The following is a 26,619-nucleotide window of genomic DNA, read 5'->3' on the forward strand; positions in this document are numbered from 1 at the left end:
AATGATCACGCAGCAGTTTCTGGGTCACACAAATGATTTTTAGAAGTTCTTTATATATTCTGGATATGAGTCCTTTGTCGGATATTTGTACTGCAACTCTATTTTCCTAATGTATGATTTGCCTTTCATTACTTACTGGAATCTTTGGCGAGCAAAAGTTTTCAGTTTTAATAAAAAGTTATTTTATTTTTAAGTTTTATGATTAAAGTTCTAAGCATTGTGTTAAAGTGTTAAAAATATTTGCCTACACCAAGGTCATGAAGATTTTTTTTGTTTGTTTTCTTCTAGGAACATTATAGTTTTAGCTTCCACATTTATGTCTCTGATCCATTTGTTTTTTTTTTTTTTTCATATAGTATAAGGCAGGAGTCAATGTTCAATTTTTTTCCCTCATATGGATATCCAGTTGCTCCAGCATCATTTATTATGTACTTTTTAATTTATAATTGAAGTAATATATGTGTTTTTCTCATTATCATGTCATTCCCCTAAGGTGTTGGGTCTATTGTCTGGGGACTAGGCAAGTTTGGAGAGAGTCCACCATATGTGACTTGCATTCCTACACATCTTGTAGGGTGTGATAAGTCTGCAAAGCCCTGATCACTCATTACCTGTGTGATTTCTCAGGGTTCTGTTAGCAGTGAGTGACCTTGAAAGATGAGATGTTTTCCTCTGGGACAAAGAGTGGGCTTTCTTATTACGTCTTATCAATAATCAGTGGATTTCCCAAGCTTGGTGCTTCTCAACTATGATGCAAACCTCTGTGGACACAGCAACATCTGGGCCATAGAATGTCACTCTCAACGGACTTCTGGGTAAGGATATCTCACGCAAACATGCTGATGCTCATGCTACTTGCTGTGCCATGAGTAATGAAGTCTGCTATTTCTGACCCAGGAATCTCAGGCCTTCTGTCAGCATCTTTGAAATAGTAACAGACTAACTTACTATCTTGTAAGAGGGATAAAATCACAGAGACCTGACTATGTCATCTTATTCAATCATTAAAACATGCTAGTAAATGACCATATTCATCACTATTTTGTAGATTAAAATACCGACTGCAAGAGACTAAGGAACTTGCCCAGTTTGGTTTAATTTCACAGCCAAAACTAATTTTTAACATTTAGTAATTGTGATATGTAGCATGAATATTAAAATGTGCATAAAATATACACAGAATTTAAGGACGAGTTACATAATGAACACCCATGTACCATCATTTAGGTCAAGAACTGGAACGTTGTCTCCAGACCAGAATCCCTGCATGGGTTTCTTACAACTTATATCCCTCTTTCCTTTCCTATGGAAGATGGGTAGTCCTTACCTTGATTTTCAGATAATTGTTGTGTTTTCTCTGTAGTTAACCACGTATACTTCCATTAACAATAGGGCTTGAGTTTGAACTATATATAAATGATATATAGTCTATGAATTATTTTGTGTAATCCTTCTTAAGATCAGTGTTTCTAAGATTTATCATTGTTGCTCATAGCTCCCCCTGTCCATGTTCACCACAGCATGGAGCACTATACTAATATGAATAACTTTCTTTATCCTGCTGTTTCTGGCATGTGAATTGTTTGTAGCTTTGAGCTATTACCATAAACAATTGTTTCTGTGAGAATTCTTTTATCAGGTTTTTGTTTGTTTGTGAGTTTATGCATTCATTTCTCTTCCATATATGCCCAGGAGTGGACTTTCTAGGGCACTAGGTAGTATATGGTTTCCTTTATTGGAAAATACCATCAAGTTTCCCAAAGTGATTCCACCATTTTACACTCACAACAGCAGTGTATGAAAGTTCCAGATGGTCCACATTCTCATCAGTACTTGGTATCGAGAATCTTTTTAAATTTTAGCCATTCTGTTTGTTATTTGGTGGTATTTTACTGTGGTTTTAGTTTTCATTCCTTTCATGACTACTGAGATTGAGAATATGTTCATAAGATTTGTGGACCCTTGGATATCTTCTTTTATGAAGTGTCTGTACATTTTTTTGCCCAATTTTTAATTGGTTTGTTTTCCTTGTTTCCTATTCATATGTAGGTATATCAAAGATGTGTATCTGTTTTCTGTTAAAGGGCCTGACCTGTAAATTTATCCCATAATTTCTTGCTCCCTTTCTATTGGCCAGAACTACCACATGGACACAGAGGACTTGAAGGCAATGTGGAAAGAGTATTCTTACTTGGGTGACAATGTGCTTAGCCAAAACTTCACTATAGAAATGGAAAAGCACAGATATTGTGGAGGACAGCCAGCCAGTTCTGCTCTACTAGGGCTGGCCCTAAAAATGTGAGTGTTCATTAGTGCTATGCAGTGCATATGGAACTTTGTGGAACTAGCTATAGAAATATCCAAAGCATCAAAAATTATTATTAAAACTCTGCTTGGTTCAATGAGAGTCCTGAGTGGAAAAAAAAATGGGTTTCTTATAGCAATTCATTCCATGCATCAGCCCTGCCTACAATACCAGACCAAGCTATACTTCTATAATTTTTAACATGCACCTAAGATCTGGAATAGCATGATGGTGTTTTGTGGTCTTTGGCATGACCCACAAAAGTATGCTAACTCCTAAAATTACCTGCCAAGGCCACATTAGTTAAAATCTGACTACCCAATCATAAAAACCATTCACATGAGCATAAAGACCATCACAAACTAGCAGCTTTAAAAAGCCACATGTTTGGCTTCCATCTGCAAGTGTAACACTGCTAGCCAGATCCCACTCCTTGTCAGCTCCTTGATTAGTGCTCCCGATATTGGTGAATTGACTCAAGTGAGACTCATTAGTTAGATAAACAGAAATCAGAAAGTCTGCTTTTTTCTGATAGATGGTTGAAGAATGTGGCCTAGGTATGCAGCAACAATAGTCTCCAAACACTGAAGTAGAAAGATTTGACCAGCAAGCAAGCTGGATGATCATAGGCCTTGTAGTGGACATGCCTTTTCTACCCAACTTACAACGCGGCTAAAAGCAGAACAGAGCACGTGCTCTGTGCGAGCGAGCATGTTCCAAAGAGGAAAGACGTTGCGGCTGACCCATACGTTACCACACATTAACAATTCCTATACAATATTCCTCTTTTCATGAGAATCAATGAGTAAAGAAAACATCAGAAATGACTTTGCCTACCCACCCCCAAATACCCACTTTGCAGTAGACATAGTTAAAATGATACAGAAAGACTGTATAAACTGTTGAACAGTAATGTATGAAATAAAGGCAAGCAAAAATAAATCAAGGTGATAATTTTAATATTATACAAAGCAGAACTAAAGGAAAAGAGATGTATCTGAGAAAGAAGAATTTTATTCTGCTAAAGTATTCTGTTCAAAATAACATAGACTCAAAACTGTTAACTGCTGGGGCGCCTGGGTTGCTTAGTCGGTTAAGCATCTGCCTTCAGCTCAGGTCATGATCCCAAGGTCCTGGGACCGAGTCCCTCTTCGGGCTCTTTGCTCAGCGGGGAGCCTGCTTCTCCCTTTCCTGCTCCCCCTGCTTGTGCTCTCTTCTCTCGCTCTCTGTCAAATAAATAAGTAAAATCTTTAAAAAAAATGTTAACTACTAAATAGCATATATTGCAATCTGTAAAATAAAAGATTTATTTTAAATTTTTTTAATAAAACAGATTTAAACATAAGACCAGTTGCCAAGAATATGATAACAATATAAGATATCACCCTGCATCAATCAATCATCAACTCAATATATTAAATAAATATAGAGAACTTTAAATGTTATTGAAGGATGATGTAATAGATTCTCAGCAGTTTACACCATCCTTCTAACTACCCACTGAATAGTTATACTTTTTAATTCTTTCATCTAATATAGCATTAAAAAATCCACAAATTTTTATACTAGAAATAACATAGGCCATATTCTCTAATAAATTGATGCAGCAAAATTAGGAATTGGCATAAATGTTTTCATAATAACAGTAATAATAACACTTCAACCACTTGGAAATTTTGCAAAAGAAGAAAAACTTTCTGCAAAAGAATAGCTGGGTCAAAAAAGATACCAGATGCAGGGTAAAACCTATTTAGAAAACAAGAGTGAGAAGAGCAGAAAGAGAAACAGGGTGGGGGTGGGAGAGTGAACAGAAAAAAATGATCAATCTTAAGCATTTACATTTTAGTTCAAGAAGTAACTGAAATAAATGCAGTGATAATTCAACTCCCCAAATCAGGGAAAAGTGGAAGACAAATGTAGGGACTACAGGAAGAAGAGTGTAATGGAAATAAAGATAAGAAAGGATAGAGACCCTGGGGATGTTACGCTGTGCGTCCTTAGGGGAGGATGGTGAGTCTTTTTCTTATTCTTCTTATTCTTTTTCTTCTTATTATGTTCTAACAAACAAAACCAAATATTAAAACATTGAGGATCCCTGATCAATCTATTAGTAAAATGTCTTCATGATTAAGATGAATTGATATTCTGCCAGTGTGTATGGGCACATGTATGTGTGTGTATTCCAAAATGTAAATTAACATAAAGAAAAAGTGCTTTTATTCCTATAATGCATTATTAAGATGATCTGGGCCAATAAGAACTAATAATGCTTCAGTGTTTAATAGATGTTTAGGATCCATGCTGGGTTGAGCGTGGGGATAAGTAATATTTCATTTAAAGTCAAAGTAAGATCATCAGGAAATAGTGAAGAAAACAGTGATTTTTGTGTTTCTTTTTATTATTTGTGTCGTTAAAAGAATATGGAAAAGGCTTTATTATCTATGTAAAATGAGTCTAACTTTTAGTATTTGTAATTATGATTCATTCTGTAACTTACTGAGGAGCTACTATGTGCAAAGTACTAGGGAGGCAAGGATGAACAAAGGCTGATGCAGTTCCTCATCTCATGGAACTTACAGCCTAGAGGATATAAAAATGATATTAATCAAATATTATGTAAATAAAGATAAAATATTACTTGAATAAGCACTATTTGAAGACATAAGATCATATAAGGAGATTTGACATAGGCATATAATCAGGGGAGTTTTTCCTAAGCAGGCAACCATTTACCAAAGATTTCAGAACTAGTGATATTGAGTTAATTAAATTAGATTGAGAGTATTCCAGGCAGAGTGATTAGCATATTCATAGGCACAGTAGCAAGGAAGGACTGGATTCTTCAAGAACTAGAAAGATGGTAAGTATGGTTAGTGTCCAGTGAGAGAGTCAGAGTAGCTCTTGCATAGTGATGGAGGAGAGACCATGCAGGCTCTGCCAGGAATTTAGATTTTTATAGAAGAGGTATTCACTGAGGTACTATAAACAAAATGTGTGTGCATGCATGCCTGTATGTGTGTGCATGCACACTTACTCATGGGTGTTTTAATCACATTTGTGCTTTGAGAATATTCTGGCTAGAGTAGATGAATAAAGATTGATAGAGATTGTTGGAAAGCAAACATGGAACTAGGGAGACCAATAGGAGGCTATTGTAAGTATCCTGGGTGGCAGCTGATGATGATATGAATGGAGTTCTGGTGGCAGACTTTGAGAAGTGTCTATCAACATGGTCTAACCAATAATCTAATCTCATCTGGACCTGTTTATTCATGATTCTCCAGAAAAAAATTAGGAATTAATCACTCTAAGCAATTAATGATAAAAACAAGTTAAAAAGAGAAAATCGACAAGAGTGGCCAAATTTGACTTATAAGTGACCATGTTCAGAGATACCTTTTCATAATATTGTTTTAGGACAAACTGCTGAAAGAAGCCTGGCAGTAGACTACATAGGAGTCATGCTGTTCTTTAAATCACACCATGTCTCTTCAACAAATGGTGTTGGGAAAATTGGACAGCCACATGCAGAAGAATCAAACTGGACCATTTCCTTACACCACACACAAAAATAGACTCCAAATGGTTGAAAGACCTAAATGCAAGCCAGGAGTCCATCAAAATCCTAAAGGAGAACACAGGCAGCAACCTCTTCGACCTCAGCCACAGCAACTTCTTCCTAGAAACATCGCCAAAGGCAAGGGAAGCAAGGGCAAAAATGAACTATTGGGACTTCACCAAGATAAAATCTTTTGCACAGCCAAAGAAACAGTCAACAAAACCAAAAGACAACCGACAGAATGGGAGAAGATATTTGCAAATGACATATCAGATAAAGGGCTAGTATCCAAAATCGATAAAGAACTTACCAAACTCAACACCCAAAGAGCAAAGGATCCAATCAAGAAATGGGCAGAAGACATGAACAGACATTTTTCCAAAGAAGACATCCAAATGGCCAACAGACACATGAAAAAGTGCTCCACATCGCTCGGCATCAGGGAAATCCAAATCAAAACCTCCATGAGATACCACCTCACACCAGTCAGAATGGCTAAAATTAACAAGTCAGGAAACAACAGATGTTGGTGGGGATGCGGAGAAAGGGGAACCCTCCTACACTGTTGGTGGGAAGGCAAGCTGGGGCAACCACTCTGGAAAACAGTATGGAGGTTCCTCAAGAAGTTGAAAATAGAGCTACCGTATGACCCAGCAATTGCACTACTGGGTATTTACCCCAAAGATACAAATGTAGGGATCCGAAGGGGTACATGCACCCTGATATTTATAGCAGCAATGTCCACAATAGCCAAACTGTGGAAAGAGCCAAGATGTCCATCTACAGATGAATGGATAAGGAAGAGGTGGTATACACACACACACACACACACACACACACACACACACACACACACACACAATGGAATATTATGCAGCCATCAAAAGGAATGAAATCTTGCCATTTGCAACGATGGGGATGGAACTGGAGGGTATTATACTGAGCGAAATAAATGAATCAGAGAAAGACATGTATCATATGATCTCACTGATATGAGGAATTCTTAATCTCAGGAAACAAACTGAGGATTGCTGGAGTGGTGGGGGGTGGGAGGGATGGGGTGGCTGGGTGATAGACATTGGGGAGGGTATGTGCTATGGTGAGTGCTGTAAATTGTGTAAGACTGTTGAATCACAGAACTGTACCTCTGAAACCAATAATACAATGTGTTAAAAAAAAAAAAGAAGATAGTAGGAAGGGAAAAATGAAGGGGTGGATATCGGAGGGGGAGATGAACCATGAGAGACTATGGACTCTGAGAAAGAAACTGAAGGTTCTAGAAGGGAGGGGCGTGGTGGGATGGGTAAGCCTGGTGATGGGTATTAAAGAGGGCACATACTGAATGGAGCACTGGGTGTTATATGCAAACAATGAATCATGGAACACTACATCAAAAACTAATGATGTAATGCATGGTGATTAACATAACATAATAAAATTTAAAAAAGTAAAAAAAATCATACCATGAAACATCACTGTGTTAAATTCTATTATCCAAATTAATGAAAAATTGACTATATTTTAAAATGTGCAGTCTTTCACACCTTGAAAATAATATTCTATAAATATTTAATGACACTTCCAGCTTATTAAGTAATAATCATTGACTCATGTTTTAGTTTATTTGTAGTGTGATAACATTTATGAACAGATAAGTGGAAATAGGAAAAGATTTATGACACATTTATAAAAAAATGAAACAAATTTTTATCCATTGATTTTTTTTTCAAATGATCATACGGATATGAATGATTTTGCAATCCTATTCTTAGTACATTTAGTCTGCCCTCACAGACTTTTGGATTCTGTCAGATTATGCTCTGAGACCCACTGTTTTTAGGAAAATCACGGGAAGCATTTCATGAAAATATAGTGTTAACAACACTTAGGCAGATTTAGTCTGGAATCAATGATTAATCATACTCTCCTTGCCTTCAAAGTTCTGTTCTTTTCACTGGTATCAAGATAATCACAAAAAGAGGTGCGTTAGGCCAATCTTTTTTCCACAGTGAAATATGAAAATTCTCCCTAACATATGTTGAATTTGAGGTTAATCTATTTGCAATATCTTCCATCCACGAATTGTCCTTGTTGATTCTGCTGATTTGACTAGTGACATATTATACAAAAACAATAATTTTCTTGAACTGAAGAAAAGCTTTTAGAGATAATGATTTAAAGATACATCATCTATGAAGAATATCTCCCTTGTATATGTACTTGCATCAGCTACTTTTCAAAGCAATTTTTTCCTGCTCACTTATAACTCACCTCAATTATTGTGTTGTTCATGTTTGTAAAGTACAAATGCATTGATTTTAGTGAATCAAAAACCATCTGATTGTAGATATATTCATATGCATATATACTCATTTAGGGCTTGACCTATAAGTCAATTTCTAAATGGTGTCTAGTAAACCACGAAGGGTCAATATTCATAAGATAATGACCATTGTTACATTTTATTACCTCTTACTTTTTATTTCCACTTATTGCTTTGTTAATTTTTTTGAATTTGCCTAATTCTTTTGATATTACTTATGTCTATGAAGTATTACTATTTGCTCATTTTATTAGAATCTTGTAGATAATTTTATGCAATACTTTTATGAAACATTTTGAGAATTTGAAATGGAAAGTGTTCTGTAATTTGAAAAGCTTTGTTGCTCATCCCAAATTCTTCCTAACTGACTCCTTTTCTGCTAAAGGGACCTGTAATAGCTCTTGAGAGTGGGAGGGAGACATTGAGAGGTATGAGAGATCTCACAGGGTGTCAAATCTGGCAAAAGCAAAAGCTAAAACAAAACCCTCTAAATTTATATATTTAGAAGTATGCTATTCTTACTAAAGGTCATGTAAATATTTTTCTAATTCTTTGAAAACTTTGGGATCTTAGAACCTGCAAATTTGAATGTATTTAACTTTTCAAATGTTTACTAAATTCTACCACCTACAGTTTAGTTTCTTTGCTTTTCAGCCCACGTCAACAGTATTGTAATTTATTGTCTCCCCTTAAGGTTGGTTTTACTTATACACACACACACCCCAAAAATGAAATATAAATAAATAAACAAGCAAACAAACAAGTAAGGGTGAAAGAATAAGTATGACCTTTTGTATTATTTAGGAATTATATCTGGCTACAAAAGCAAGAGCTTAAAACAGTGGCTGATATAAATTAGGTTTTTCCTTTTTTCTCAGGTGAGAAACAAGCTGGAGAGAAAATCCAGGCAAGTATAATTGGTGTGTTCTGTCATTATTGCCCCAGCCTCCCTCTATTTTTTTGCCTTACCATCTATAGAGCTCGGCTTCTGTTCTCAAACTGTCCTGTGAGATATAAACTAGATACAGCAGATCCAGCAATCATGTCTGCATTGGTGGCAGAAAGGAAGAGGAAGAGAGGCTGAAAGGGAGGCATCTTACAGCTAAGTCCTTGGGTGCGGCTAACAATGAAATCATGTTAAATAAAATTAAGGGTACTTCTAGTAGTCTCTGCCATGTCTTTTCTGTATGTATTTTGTGGTTTTCAAATAATTTTAGCCATAAAACTTTCTTCATAAAACATGTATCATCACACGAAGCCAACGATGGAGCTTCTCTGGTAGAAGCCAACTAAAAGGTGGGAAGTCCCTCCGGTTCTACCTGCATGATTGTATTCGTGCCTCCACAGACCCTCTGATCACAGGGCAAACCACCCATGGGATCTCCATGTCCTCTTGGGTGTACCTAGTTCTCATGTGTAACTGCCAGGGGCGACTTGGTCACTATACAGTCCTGGAGGGAGATAGAGTTTTAGTTAAGATGACATTTGGATTTCTTCCAAACCTGAGTCACCTTGGAGTCTACAAAGGAAGACACTCTAGTCCATACACTGATTCAACTAATTGAAATTGTGGCTGTGTACATGCCTTTTAAGTATGGATAAAAATAACATCCAAAACAAAACATACATACTTTTGAGTAGGGACAAAATAGTATCCAAAAAAAAAAAAATATGCAGTCCTTGGAGAGGTTTGGTGTCAAAGAAAATACATCCCAGTGTTAAGATGGCTACTGGCAGAGGGAATATCCCTGTATAAGTTTTGCTTAGTTTACAGTATTGTCTTTCCTCGGTACATCTAGTGAAGTGGAAACATGCTCATTTTTGCTATGTTTGGGAAAAGGATTGAAACCATTGCAATATTTCTGCTCCTTCCACCCCCAAACTTTTCTCTCAAGTTTGAATTGTTGGATTGGCGGTATCCATTAAATGAATTTCCTTTGAGTTGTTACCTATCCATCACTCGGGTGGTGGCTATCAAATAGGCTAAGGCTGTATTTTTTTACTGTTTACATAATTTTGATCGATGTGTGATCTTGTATAGTTATTTTATTAGATTGTACCAGAAAGCAGCACAACATAGTATGTAAGAACATGGGTTTTGGAGATAAGGAGATGTAGCTTAAAAAATCTGAATCTTCCACTATCAGCTGTGTATGACCTGGGAAATTTACATAAGAATCTCTGTCTGTATTATCTATAAAGTGGAGATAAACCCAAAGTCAAGGTTCTGATAGAATTAAATTATTAAGTGAATGTAAAGTGTGCAGTAGAGTGCATGTCACGCAGCGGAGACTCAATAAAGAGAGTTATCATCATTGCTGCTATTACTTTTACTTGTCTAAATTGATATGCCATTAAACATTATGCTCCTATTAATACAGACATTTTAGATTAAGGATTAAAATGTCACCTCAACTCTAATTACTCTTAAGAAATGCGTTTATTTCTTTTTTTATGTAAGGGCCTTATCATCTTTTATGGGAGTTTAGAACCTCTGATATTTTGCCTTCTCTGTTATAGGAATGTGGCTTTTATTTAGCCTGGGAGCATGCCTGTACCATGTGGTTATCACTGGCCATGTGATCTAATTGTCCCTGCAGCTATTCTGATTGGCTAATGCCTGTGATAGTGGTTGGTTAATATCCAGAAATATTTCTACCTTAAAAAAAGTTCTCATTCTTATCCAGAAATATTACTTCAGAATTCTTGATTAAGATTAAAAACAGAAATGGGTAAAATAGGGGCACCTGGGTGGCGCAGTTGGTTAAGTGTCTGCCTTTCGCTCGGGTCATGATCCCAAGTGCCCGGGTGGCCCAGTTGGCTAAGTGTCTGCCTTTGGCTCAGGTCATGATCCCAGGTGTCTGGGTGGCCCAGTTGGCTAAGTGTCTGCCTTCGGCTCTGTCCATGATGCCAGGTGCCTGGGTGGCCCAGTTGGCTAAGTGTCTGCCTTTGGCTCAGGTCATGATCCCAGGTGCCTGGGTGGCCCAGTTGGCTAAGTGTCTGCCTTTAGCTCAGGTCATGATGCCAGAGTCCTGGAATCAAGCCCTACGTCGGGCTCCCTGCTCAGCGAGGAGCCTGCTTCTCCCTCTCCTCCTCCGTGGTGCTCTCTCTCGCTATCTGTGTCTCTCTCTCTCAAATAAATAAATAAAATATTTAAAAAATGGGTAAAATACTACTTTGGTGCATTTCTGACAAAAATGAGTAGTTATAAAAAATAAACAAATCCTTAATAATCTTGGAAAATATGGTATCTGATTACGCAGGACCTGAAATGATACTTACCCATTTATTGTATTTTAGGTTTTAACTATACTAGGGGCTTTTAAATATGTTCCAAATAATTTTGACAACTACCTTAGGAAGTAAGCATCATTTACTCTATTTTCCAACCAGAATGTGAGTTGCATATAAATTATTTGCCCAGATTCACATAGCTTATTAATATTGAAGAAAGAATTTAAATTCCTATCCTGCTTGACTAAAAACCATATTCTTAACTACAGTGAAATATCAATATTCCTTTCTAAAAAGATGATATAAGGAGAAATTTCAAGTAAAGCTGATAACAAAATAGTGGCATTGTTTTCTCACTCACAAAGGAGCAGATTAGATTATTATTTTATGAATATCCAGCCAATATTCTGCTTCCTCACACATTGGCACTCTGCTCTGTGTCTGTAGAAATCTTCAAGTGACCTTCACAATCCTACGAAACAATAAAAAAGGAAGATTTTCCCCACCTGGGTGGACATGGGCTCCTGAAAAAGAGAGAGTTCAATACTTTTTAAATTCTGTCTTCACACTTAGAAAAATGCATATTCACATCTGTAATAAGGTTTCAGAAACGTAGATAATCTTGCCTTTTTCTGCTCTTGAAATACTTTATTTAAATCTGTTGCTTACTAATTGGTAAGTATTACTTATTTATTGGTCTGGATAAAATGTCACTTTTCCTGAAATCTTCCCATGGAAGGTTTCTAGACTTAGCAAATAAAAATACAAAATCACTGGTTAAATTTGAATTTCAGATAAAGAACTAATTCTTTTAGATAAATATGCCCCATTCAACATTACAAAACAATACTAACAAGCTATTCATTGTTTATCTGAAATTCATAGCTGGTCATCCTATATTTTATCTGGTAACCCTATGTGGGAGTAACATTGTGAAATGGAAGCCACAGATAATGATTACCATAAAACGAAAAGGCAGCACTTTTGAATTCAAATTAGAATTCAAAGTATGTGTTTACCACTTAACTACATGACATGTCAGTTCCCCTTCAAATAGGTTGTGCTTGTAGAACTGGTATAACACCTCTATTCACCCTTGGGGACAATTAGAAAGAATGACCTGAAGAAGGGGCTTACAGAGTCTGGTGTTTGAAATGCTTAGGGATCTCAGGGGTGCCCATTGTGATACTCTCTGGGATAGGCAGATCGAAATGGATATTCTATAGCATGACATTTAAAATTTTTTTTTCACATTTTAAAAATAATTTGAAAACTATTATTCAAGTACTCTTCCTATCTGAATTAATTCCTTTATATTGATTCACTCTACGTATGGGAGGATGATTCTTATTTCCATGACTTCCGTGACTGAAATTCAAATAAATCTTAAGGTAGCCTTAAAACACAAGACTAAAGAAGGTATATGTAGAGGAAGCAAGTCCATATTTTTTTTTACATTCCCTTGGTGATGATGAACCATAGAAAAACTCCTAAAAATATCTACTTAGCTCTCAATATCTTTAGCTTGCAGCACCTTGAATTCTCAACAATTAAGAGTTATGTGATCAATTGGATTCTTTTTATAATTAATGAGAGTGTATGCATAGGCCATGTCTAGACATGTTTCTGTTTCAACTGATGTTCTAGAATGTAACAGAAGCTCAGTGTGATCAATCAATTTGTTAGGATCATTTAAATTAATTTCACAGAAACTTAGAAGTTCTTTCACTTACTCTAACAGAAGAAAGTTGAGGTTGAACAGGAATCATGTGAGATTATTTAAATAATATCTCAGCAAAGGTACCTCTGAATGTGGTTGTATAACATCTCTAATAATAAGTCAAAGGGATAAGCACTAATCATCACTCCTGCCTTTATAGCATTTTGATAAGACAGGCAGCTAATACACATTTTCATAGGACAGTGAAATGAATTTTTCTTCAGCTTTGATTAAAACAGGGACATCAGCATGATGCTGACCATCAGCTTCAGCAGGAAAAAATGATACAGAGCATAACCCTCTCTAATAATCATTTATATAATTTGATTTGGAATAAATCATTTAGATATTTAAAGCAACTGTCCAAGATAGTCATAAAATTCCCAATTCTAACCACTTCTTTCTTGGGCAATTCAAAAGAAAATACAGACTATCCCAAGACACCTCAGTTGGTTCTTTAGTCTGTATTTTTCATCACTCAGCACCAGTGGAATTAGAGTTCATCAATATCCTGAGGTCTTTATACCTTGAAACAGTTGATGACCAATTAGTAGCAGCAACAATACTAACTAATATAATTTGTGTTTTTTAAATATGGCAGATAAAGTGCAAGCACTTTACATGTATCATTTCATTTGACCCTCAAAATAATATTATAAGGTAGGATGTGCAAGATCTGTGAAAAATCTGAGATTTTACCATACTCACAAGCTAACAAATTGGCTTTACCGCAGTTTCACGGATATTAGCAGAAGGCATGAGACTCCTGGTCCAGAAACAAAGAACAGTTTTATTACTCATGGTAATAGTAATTGCCAAAGTGCCTACACTTTCTTGGGTCAGTTCCCCCAGCCCCATTTCCTATAAAGCAAAGTGAAAAGAGCCATACAATGGTTTGAATTATAGGACAGGAACTTGGAGTATAGGGAACCCAAAACTTTTATAACGGGCAGTAAATATTGTTTGGGAGGAAGACATTATCTTTTCTCAAGCTCTTATCCATACAACACTCTTAAACATATAATCCATAACAAAGATAGTCAGTGTCTCTGCTCAAAATACAAGCAGAAAAATGAGAGTTATGGGCAATTGTCTCCCAACAGGTATCAGTATTATTTTCATTCTACAGATGGGTAAACTGAAGCACAGTAAAGTCACATAAGGTCATACAGCTAGTGGTCAGAGGAGTCAATTTTGGCATGGAAGTTGTTTGACTCTAAAACTCACGCTCTAGACAAAAAAATCTTTGATGAAAAATTAGTTGTGAATGTTTAGATTTAAAGAGAATTCAAGAAGCTTTGAGCAGTCCATTATCTTTCTAGAAAATTTCTCTAGAAGTTGAAGTTCGGTTAGTGTTATTGTTTGCTTAGGTTTTTCAATTACAGCTAGGACACACTTATACTCATCTTAAAAATTAGAGTGTGGGAGAAAGAGAAAAGAAAAAAAGATTAGAGTGCAAATTGTATGCTAGTAATGCTACCTGAAGTTACACACACACACACACACACACACACACACACACACGCACAAAGGCAAAATTTCAAGCAATCTTATGCATATCAAATGTCTTCTGTGATGTTCTCAAAATAAGTTGTTGGTTGAGAGAATGAGAATATCACTTACACTATTTGGAAACTACAACCTCCTTGTGGCTATTTTGATTCCTTTATGATTTAATCAACCCTCTCAAGTCAACTGGAATAAATAATAACAGCATTATGTCCACAAGAACTTTATCAAGGTAAGAAGTTTTGCCAATTCTCAACTGCCCCGAGCAGTAAGGGATGTATCTGAATTCCTGTCCTGGTGACTTGATCTCATTCTCAGGTGAGATGCATCCCATTAATATTGCAGCAAAAGTCAGCTTCTTTCCCTTTACATTTTATTTCCTCTGTATCTCAAAATCACTGATTAACTTTTTATTTTAATGAAGAATATCAATGAATAAATGATCCATTAAGTTGAATATCAGTGCACTTTGAGATGATGTATTTAGTGATTTTATTGGCAGTTTTTAGAAGAGTCTGTTCTCTTGAAAGACCCCCTCTGTTTGCCCATCAGTCCAACTACAGTTTTGTCAGGTTGCTCTCAATTTTCCGCATGCTGATTACTGCACTGTATATTGCTTAGGTACTCTGGTTATATCATCCCCAGAGGCCCAGACCTCTAGTCGCATTTGCTACTTACCAAAATTCCCAGTTAGTCTTTGTTAAGATTGTTCCTTATGGGCACTTAACAATAGGAGAAAATGAGACTATAACAAAGCAAAGAGGAATCTAAGAAGACTCGTGTGTTTGACTAGACAGTGACAGAAATGTGTGCTGGTTTGATTGTTTTTCCCTTAAAAATTTAAATCAATATACAGAGTATTGAGAAAGGGAGTTTAGTTTGAAAACCTTCACAAAGAACAATTTAGGAAATTAGTCTTGGGTTCTTGAAGTCTTAGTTATATTTAAAATCTATGTCTGTTCCAGACCTAGCACATTCAGTTATCTTCCATTGACCATCCTTTGGTGGTCTATTCCAAATGATTTTATAATTCACAATAGTTTATAAGAAGTGTGGGCTGAAATGTTTGGGTGAGTACTAATTTCAAGAGAATGATAAGATGCATGTCATTCTTGGCTTGCTATGATCCCTTACAAACTGATCAAATTCTCCAGAATAGGCACCATTGGGGGTGTTGGTAGGAATACAACACTTCTTAGCTGGAGGAATAAATGCAGTTTCTAAAGATACCTAGCTCCTCCTAGGATCAGAATGCAGCCTGCTATAGGGTTAAAAATATTAGGTTATATGGGATGACAGAGCACCATTCAGCACTTGCACCAGTTCACCTCTTTCAAAATCTTCCTTTGTTTTATAAGGCAGACTGGTCAGAGGAGTACACTTCACGCATTCTGTCGTGGCTCATGGTTGCTAGATATTTCATCGGTCGCATAAACAACTGAGGAATACTGCCTTTTTATTCTCCAATTTGTGATTTACTTAGATTTCTGAGGCTAAAAGTTTATAGAAGACAATCTTCTACATTTAGTAAAGCTAGCAAACAAATGGGGGAAAAAGAACAACAGGCACAAACAAAGGTTATTTTCCTTAGTAGAATAAAGAAATAATTGAGGCCAGAGGTACTGTGGAAAAGCCGAGATCAGGGAATGGTCCATGTTGAATAAGATCCTTTAATTAGCATGTTTTCTTCTCCAGAACCTCTGTTCTTTCTCACAGCCACATATTAGATCTTTCCAAGTTCTGGACTGACAGTTTTATTTTTAGGTATTTATTTTTAGTGCCTGGGACTTTAAGCCTCCATTGTCTTTCCATGCCACCCCAGAAACTGTGGCCTTCCCCGGTGGTCCTGAAGTCTAAGTGAGTCTGCGTGAATCATGACTCCATACACCTGGCCCCTCTCTGGGACTGTGTAGGCTTTGGGGCTCTGGAAGGTAGTGACAGCATATTTGCTGTAGGTAGACAGCTTGGAGGAGGATAGAAGGGTCAAGGAGAGAGGAGAAGTACACACTGTTCATAGCCAAGTAAACACCACAACACTGGCTGCTACAATTTCCATTGCCCTTATATTTCAGAAGATTTAGAACTACTAAAAAATGCTAACTCCCACTGAATCCTCGCTTTCATGAAAAAATTAAAATGAAGTAGTGGTTAGACATTGTGTTAACACATTGGTTGGCATCATAAAGCTTTCAAACTAAAATTACTCTTTCAATTCCAAATCACCAAGCAGAGCTTCTTACCTTTTACCCTTAGAAGGAAGGGAATGTGTCATCTGCAAACAATTTTGATTTATGTGTTTGGTTGACATTTATAGACTAGGCACTGTTACCCAGCAGCAAGTAACAGACATTGTTCCTGACCTCAGGAGGCTTTACATCTTGTGAACTAATCGCAGAGAGTAAAACTGACTGGCAGAGGCTAAAACACATATAACTTTTTCCCCATGTATCCAGAGTCCCAGCTGCCAAACCTCATTTAAGTTAGGGCAAGGAAAGAGAAGGAATGATCCACATGTGTGTCTCATGAAGATTTATAATTTCACTCAGAAAGTTTTCTAAATCAAATGTATGTGTTTCCTCATATCCTACAGATATTAGTAATGATAAGTCATGTTTTTATTACTAATACTATCACTTTCTGTATGAGAAACCTGAGACTCAGAGACATGTCAGTGACGGGTTCAGGTCACACTAGATGTATAAATAAAATAGCTGGGAATCAGAGTCTTCCTATGCCACACACCCTTTCTCCTTTCTCTCAGAAAATCAGTCTTGCTAGAATTGCCAGGAAACAAGAGATCCAGCATAGCTAGTCTGTTCTGACATGAGTCAAAGAAAAATCTACAAGTCCTAACTTTACATGTTCTGTCAAGGCAAAGAATTTCAGAGGTTGTTATGGACATTGGTATTTTGGTTTCTGGGATCTAGCAACGACACAGGGAAAAAGGGAGGGAGGAAAAACATGGAGCATGTTGATTAATTTCATGGGGGTACAGTCTTTTATAATAGAATCCCAAGATTAATGAGGAGCTGTGTGTTGAAATAAGGGAATTACTGCATTCCTGTTTTGCTAACTGTGAGGAATAGGATTAGAACAACATTTGTGAAGCTACAAATCACAGAAGTGCATTAAAGTGTGTGTTTTTCCTTATAGAAGTTTGAATAATTGACTATTGGACTAAGCAGCAAATCTCAGCATGCCTCTAACATTTACTAATTACCGAAGTGTAGTTAGGACAACAAAGAAACCCGAAAATACTCGGGAGTACCATTAAACAAACAGAGACTGTTCCAAAGCCAGGTGCTGAGTTTTCTCTGCTTTTTAAGTCTCTCATTCATACTCTATGTTCTTCCTTAAATGTTTTGTTTTAGAAAGCCCATGTAGTCAGGTTCTTTTTCAAAAGGAGTGATATAAATTCTGATTTATCTTTTCTTTCTTTTAGCCTTGTCATGAAAACGTCGTCAACAGACTGCAATGTTGGTATCACCTGGCAGTGGAGAAAAAAATGCAGAATCTTAGGCCTCAGCCAGACCTACTGAATCAGAGTCTGCATTTTTATAAGATCCCCATGTGATTGCAAGCACGGTATAGTTTGGCCAAAACCAGTCTCTCAGGACATTAGAGCCATTATATGAAAATTAGTTGGGTAAGGAAACTAAGGGTGACTTACAAATCTAATAGTATAAATGACTTGGACTCTTAGATCAATTGTCAAGTGATCATTGATTAAATATCTATTTCTAGAGCCCCCACTCTGCAATAGGCACAGAGTAAAGAGGGTAGATACCACAGTGCATTGTACTGGCTGACATGTCACATTTTGTTTATATTTGTGACTTATTTTTTCCTCTTTAGTTTCAAACATCTCAAGTCTCAGTGAGGAGAGGACTGTCTTATTTTTAATTGGTCAGTCAGATCACGCTTCCCATGAACACATACACATATGCAAACATTGCATTAACTAAAACTCATCTCAAGTGGGTTCTTCACTTATGGATGGGTACTGTCCACAAATGCTCATACAATTGCAAACATAAAGTAAAAGACTTTTGGTATCGATGCTCTAAAATTGAAGTGGCTGTTCTTCCTGAGCATGCAGGAGCCCCATGGAGAGCAGTGATGGCTGCATCTACCTTCCTCATCCTGCCTGGCCCAAGTGGCATTTGTGTTGACTCCCAGGCTACAGAGACAGAGACTTCTCTAGGTTTTTGGGGATGCTGTGTTGCGTGTACCAATTCTTCCCCAATCGTCTCCTATGCTGGTCTCCTGGCTTCAACATTCACATCTCTGTCTCTAAGTAGGTTTTCTCATCATTGTCTTTTTATGACCCCTTCATTTTAACACTTTTCATTCACAGCACTCAGAGACACTAAAAGCAACGTAGTGACTGGGTAAAAGACGGAAGACCGTCCATCGCTTTGTTAGGATCATCAGACACACTGTGTCTCCATTCACCACCATGAGAAACCAGAAACGTAAGTGGTGTCTGTTTTCACTTTCTGGGAGGCAGTGGAAAAGTTCAGTGAATTAGTTGCATCAGATGAAGACTTTTAATATTGCCATCGTTATTGTCCTTCTTGTCTGAATGGAAACATATGGGCTAGTGGAATTTAAGTGCATCCAGAATACCAGCTAGTCTAAGGACTTTACGATATAGATGTGGAGCAGTGGTTCTCAACCCTGGCTGCACATTAAAATCACCTGGGGAGCTTTCAATATGCACTAGTGCTGCAACCCCACCCCTATATCCCCTATATATTCTGACTTAATTGTTCAGGGATGGGGACCTGGCATTGGTCTTATGCAGAATGTGTGTGTATGTGTATACCTCAATATATATATATATGAATACTCATACATGTGTATGTGTTCATATTCATACGATGTATATCATTATCTCATTACTTTCCATATAGAGCTTCAACCCTCTCTTAGTAGTTTATCTATATATAACTACATGCAGACAGAGACAACGATAGCTCTTTATTTGGATCAGAACTCGGAACCGCTTGTTCTTAATTTTTCATAAAAACAAAACATAAAATTTGGTATGTGATAACTTAGCTCGTAGGTTTCTGAAATTACAAGGAACAATTTACAGAGTTTCTCAGTCCGAGTGACCATTATGCTAAACTATTATGCCATTTAAAAACTCAATTAAAAAGTAACAATGTTCTCTGTAAAATAATGAATGTGTTTATGTTATGCGATTCCGGTTATTGACAAGATTTTTGTTTCCAATTGGATACTTGGCATCAAGTCAAACACAAAAGTCAGTTTCGAGGTTAAAATCAATGCCAAAGCAGTGAGTTAATTGATTTACTGGTTACAGGTAGGTGAAATCAGCAAAAAGTATTTACAACCATGTAGCAAGAGAATCAGTACCCCTTATAAGATGATTTTTAAGCCACAAATAAGTTTGTGTTCATTATCTCACTTACTCATCATTAAAGCTTCAGAGAGCTGCTTTATTTTGATTTTACTGTTGTAGCAACTCTGGCTTCAAGAAGCTGTCAGTCAGCTGGGGTAATGAGCTGGCTGAGTCAGGGTTTGAGTCTGGATCCTCTGGCCCCGAGTTCAATGCTCCTCACATTACTCATAGCTGCTGCCAGCCTGTTTCAGCCCCATCTCTAACCAGGGACGCAGAAGCCAAACCATGGCCTCGCCTTTGGCACGGTATCTAAAGTACTGTTTGTTTCAGCTCATGTGCGCTGTGAGCCATGTTGTCCTTAACATGAAAACCAAACGTGGAGTCCCTTTCTTTGTCCTCTTCAGGGAATATTACATCTGATATTACTTAAACTGGCGAGTGATAAGGCTTACTGGACATGCTGAAAAACGACAGCAGGGATTTCGCTACGGAAACAAAATACATATTGGCAGAAATTTAGCATTTGGTAAGGAACAGCTTGAGTTCCTTCCATCTGCCACACTGATTTTCTTCACACTTAACCAAAATCATAAAGCAACCCCAGCGCAGAGCAGATGAAATATGGAAACAAGTGTGAAGAGAACAGGTCAAAGGGGCCTGGTGACTCAGAGATTAGCCACTGGCGTCTCACTTCTGGGATCCAGGACGTCATGAAAAGTTCCCCGTTGCAGTTCATAAACCCACCAAAGATTTAATGCCCCCTGTCAGCATTCAGAGCATTGCTGTAAGGAGGCTGAGCCACGACTAAGCCTACAAATGAAATACACCACTGCTATTTATGTCCCTCTGGTTTACACGCTGGGGCACTGGGAGCAGATCTGTGTTCAAAGCCCTGTAGCATGTTTCCTTATGATAATACTATATTTTTTCCTATCATAAATTCTAGTCTTTCCCGTAAAAATAATTCTTAGAATAATATTCTATCTTGAAAGAAAATCAGAAAGGACGTGTGAGGAATGTGGAATTTTGGACTTTAAATGTTTTCAGAATCCAGATAGATGTACCCTTTGACCAAATTATGCAATGGTAATTTATGTTTAGTTATTTTAGAAATGCTTCTCTTTGAACAAATGCATACCATTTTGTGGTCATGTCTAGAATTTTTTTTTTTTAATCCAAAGAAACAACTTGGACTAAAGTATTGTGAGTTTTCAATCACTTATACTTCTGTAAATTTCATTGGTATACAAAATGGATCACTGTTTGGAAATGCATAAACTTATAGAAAAGTAGTTTGGGGCAGTGTTCATTGTGGATGAGTTGAATAAGAGGATATGTTAATGGCACTTTAACAAGGATAAAGTTGGTTGGATGTCCATGGGCTTTCTGGGAACTCCTCATGACTCCTCAGTGTTACTGTCTAGTGACCTCTAGCATTATAATACTTCTAGCAAGCAATAATGTTCAGGATATCTCATTGGCTTCAAGCTCTGTATTGTCTTCAAGATTGCGGACCTCTCTGGAATTCACAGTCATTTCATAGGCTGAGTAGATAGTACTGATTGGAAGACAGATCCTTTACAGTGAAGGAGTGTACGTTATCAAGATTGTGAGCAGAAATAGAGTATAAGTCAATGAGCTCAAGGAAACAAGTACAGGCCAATGAAACTAGTTGAGGCTAAACAGGCAAAATAAGAAGAGGGAAACTGGAATGTTTATATTTCTGCAATCGCAAAAGTGAGATGAGCCAAAAACATAACTGAGAATTTAACCAAATAGAGTTAAAATCTGATTAATGATGATGGTACACATATACGATTTCTGGTTGTATTGCAAATAAGGTGTGCACTTTATGCTAATGCAATCACCATGGAAATAAAGCATGCAAACAAAAGAAAGAATGATTGGAGTAACTGGAAAGAGTAATTGGTTACCTCCATTTGGGGGAAGGCCCAGGAGGTGATGAGCAGGATTTGTACCACAGCATGATTAGATTAAATTGTCTTGGACTTGTGTGGTAGTAAGAACTTCTAGGTATGGCACTTACCAGCTGTTCTTCCTGTGTCCTTGGTCAAAGTCAATATAAGTAATAAAACCATGTACCTTCATTTCCTCACGGTCTCATCTGTTTCAAAAATTCACATCACTGAAGGAGCACCTGGGTGGCTCAGTCGGTTAAGCATCTGCCTTTGGCTCAGGTCATGCTTCCAGGGTCCTGGGATTGAGCACTGCATCGGGCTCCATGCTTAGCAGGGAGTCTGCTTCTCCCTCTCCCTCTGCTCCTCTCCTTGTTCATTCTCTCTCTCTGACAGATAAATAAAATTTTCTTTTAAAAAACTTCACACCACTGAAGAAACTGGGGGAAAAGGTTGAAACACATTCTCCTGGCTTTTAGGCATTGGAGTAGTAATGGCAGTCTGGTAATTAAAGTTTGAGCTCTCCCTGATATTATGCACCTTCTGGTGGCATACTCAGAAGGGACAGTGGTTAGGGAAGAGGAGGTCAACACAAAGAATAAAATTTGTTTACAGTAATTGATGTAAACCTAATAGAATGTTGTACCCGAAATACTATTGTAACTTGGAAATGCTCTATATTGAAAGGGTGGTGGGGTGTAGCAGACTGGTTTAGGTGCAGGGTGTATTGCCCTCCGTTTCACCCAACTGAACAAACATCATATGTCACACTCTTAATCTGTAACTTAGACTGTACTCATTTTAGAACTTAAGTAGAATAAAAAGTTTGTCATGTATATAATAGTAAGTTATATTTCTGATTTTATTCTTGTCTGTTGCAGGTCTGGATCTGTATCGTCTGTGTCTTATCAACCCAATAAGGAAGGGCCTCCTTGTGATAATTAAACTTGCCCATCACTACAACTAAACAGACTCTTAATAAATCACTTTGAGTATAATATTCTCATAGCAGAGCTCTCAGTAATGCCATCTTTATCAACATTAGAAAAGACCAAATTGCCTCTTCCTTTATTGTCCTCAGCAAAAGGACCCATCCTCCTTTTATCTTTTCTTAAATGGAATTTCTAGACTTTAAGTGTCACGATCTAATCAAAATGACCATTAAAAAAAAAAAAGAAGGCATTTTTTAAGTGGGTACTTCTGCCTTTCAGTAATTTTTGATGTTAAAAAAATTTTTTAATTGTGGTAAAATACACACAACATAAAGTTTTCCATGTTACTAAATGTACAGTTCAGTAGTCTTAAGCATATTCACATTGTTGTACAACCAGTCTCCAAAACTTTTGAATCTTGCGAAACTGAAACTCTAAACCCATTAAACAACTCTCATTTCCTCCTCCTCTCAGCCCCGGCAACCACCATTTTACTTTCTGTTTCTATGAACTTGACTATTCTAGCTACCTCATGAAAGTGGAATCATGCAGTATTTGTCTTTTTGTGACTGGCTTGCTTCACTTAGCATAACATCCCCAAGATTCATGCATGTTGTGGTATGTGTCAGAATTTCCTTCCTTTTAAGGACGAGTAATATTTCATTCTATATTATACTATATCTTGTTTATCCATTCATCTGTTATTGGACAGCTGAGTTGCTTCTACCTTTTGACCATAGTGAATATGTTTCTCTGATCATGCAAATATCTCCTTGAGACTCTAAGCATCTTTTAAATATCTTAGTTCCCAAATTGTATAATAAGACAAAACATTATTTCTACTTTAACTGAAGTCACTAGTCATCATGCTAAGAATACAGGTTTCAAGGGTTAAGTTTGTGAATTGTCTTGGTCATTATATGCCTTCCATCTGTATCAATACAGAGTTTGAATAAGTTGTTTGAAATAACTCAGCCAGCCCCATCCCCTTATCCCTTTCAATCTTCTGTTCTTTCCCCCACCCTGATGCAGAGATACTGGTGTCTGAGGAAGTGGGGCCATGTGGGGAGGGAGACCAGAGATGGTGGGCAGAGGGAGCAGTCTGAGCAGTTGAGAGACTCTTCACACTGAGCAAATAGTTAATTAAACAAATGGCTGAAAATGATGAGAACCAGATTTTTCACTGTCTTGGAAGAGATTTACAGATCTGGAAAGAGGGAAAGCTAAAAATAACCCTAAGATATTGGTTTGGAAATGAAAATGTCAGAGAAATTTATGTGTGTGTGTGTATATAGATACATATATAAGTTTGAATGCATACACACATAGATTTATGTGTATTCATGTGTATATGTGGACATATATGTGTATATGTACATATATGTACATATGTACATATGTATATTATCTACCTTTGTCGGTTTGGAAGCAATGACACCAAGAGCAATGAATACACTGAGCATCCAAACTTTGGGTTCTAAATACTATCTTTCACTGAAAGGAGTCATGGATTTGGGCATAAATAGCTAATTCCGCAGCTGGGCCAGGGAAAGTATATAATTACCATGGAACAATTTATGCCAGAAAGTATGGAAATGCTTATGGAATGATGAGGGCATATCAAAAAGACAAGGACACATAGGCAACTTGACAGGGTGCCCTCTGAACTGTCTAGGTCAATTTGGTCTCAAAAGAGTACTGGACTATAACTCATTGAATAAAACAGAAATCCTTGAAACCCACAAATATAAAGAAACAAATAGGGGAGAATGGAAAGCTTTTCCTTACAATGAGATGCCAACTAATAACTGTAGAGAAAATGATTAAAACAGGTAGTAACCATTTTGGAACTCATCAAAGTGGTAATTAGGATATCATTAAGAGTCATCTTTAGATGCTAAGGGGTGATTCGAGGTTTGCTGAGAAGTGTACTATAAAAATATTCCTCCACAAACTACTAGTCAAATAAAGTAAGCGGCTTACAATGGAGAAACCTGATAGGCTCAAACTTGACAAAATGATCAGCGCAAACTCATGAATTGAAGTACAAACTCACAACGGTGTGTTTCCTGACATGATGCACTAGAAAAGGCACAGCATCATTTCTGTAGAATTCCTGTCAAGAATGCAAGACCTAAGGCTGGTCCCAAGGACGGTCAGATAACCAGATTGAGGTCATGCTACAAACTGAAGCTTGTACTCTTAAGGAGCATCTAGCCCATGAGAGACAAGGTAATATTTAAGAACTCTTCAGATCGAGGGATCCTGATGCAACATGACGACTAAATGCAATCGATGTGCTTAAATAGATCCTGGAAGATATGGACAAAGAAGCATTCTTGGGACCGTTGATGAAATTTGAAATGCCTCTGTGGATTAGATGCTCATGTCATATCAGTGTTGCTTTCCTGATTGGGAGGACTGGATGGTGGTAATATTAGAAGGTTCTCCTTGCTCAAGGAACATAATCAAGATTTCCTGGATTTGACTTCTGGCTGAAGTCTTTCATGCCACTACTAGATTGGGCACATTAAATAACCTCTCTTCTTAAACCTTGACTTCCTCATTTGAAGAATTCAGGCAGCAGGGTTGTTACAAAGATTAAATGAGATAATGCACATAATGCTCTTAGCATGTTGTACAGGCAAGTATATTTGACTGTCAGCATGTTCTCATTCTCTCCCTCTTTATTCTCAGGACATTTCTGTCTCTCTCCCTTTAGACTCGGTGGTCTTCTCAGGCCAAATAGCACTTTTAGTTGTCTTATATGCAGTGTGTTACATAAGGTCTGGCACTTACTAGGGACTAATCTATCTTATCAGAGTATGTTGACTGATCACTGATTGATACATTCCACTGGGGAGAGCTGACAGGCCATGATGCTTGTGCAGAACATGAAAGCAAAATTACACTGGACATTGTTTGAATTTTTGTTTTGAATCTTGATCCATTTAGAATCATAAGGGAAATCACAGAAAAGTAAGATTTTCTGTACCCCGTCTACTGCCTGCCTTTCAGATCCCTGACAAAAAAATGTCACAAGGGCAGCCTTTCCTGAGAACATTTGGCACTTTTGCCTCTAGTGTGGCTGGAAACCATCAGTAAAAAATTGTCTTTAAAAAAAATCTCCTCTGCACTTTGTGTAAAGACATACGTTTTAGTTTAGAGCAAAGGATAAGAAGGTTTAAAGTAATGTGTGCCATTGGATGATTTCGAGATCACCTGCATTCTATTCTAATAAAAATTACTTGTGAAAGGAGCAGCCAGAAGATAAATCTCAGTTCAGTAGGATTTACTTAAAAGTTTAAAATGAAAATAAAATAAACCAATGAATAGTAATGTCCTTCATCCTGCTTTTGCACTCTCTTCCCAAAAAACAGACACGAAACTAGCAAAGCCACACCGTTATGATTTAGATCACAGGGCTTATTCAAAGTCCCCTTTATGGTAGACGTTGTCTATTGCTTGTGATTCAAATGATCTTAATTTAAATAAAACTATAATAAGCAATTTGATGGTATCTGAAATTTTTGAATAAATCAAGCAGCATTAAAAACATTTAAATTCAAATATCACAACTCTTCTACATAAAAAGAAACAAAATTGTGGGGCAGCAATGGATGGCTTGGTGCTTCAATTGCTTTGGATCCTTGTGGGAAACCTATTCTGAATAAAATAAACATAAAGGGGTGTTCATATAAATTCTCAACTTGAAACAAACCACTTCACCACCCACTGGCCAAAAGCAGA

Source organism: Zalophus californianus, chromosome 2 (assembly GCF_009762305.2).
Source record: "Zalophus californianus isolate mZalCal1 chromosome 2, mZalCal1.pri.v2, whole genome shotgun sequence".
In the NCBI taxonomy this organism is placed as follows: domain Eukaryota; kingdom Metazoa; phylum Chordata; class Mammalia; order Carnivora; family Otariidae; genus Zalophus; species Zalophus californianus.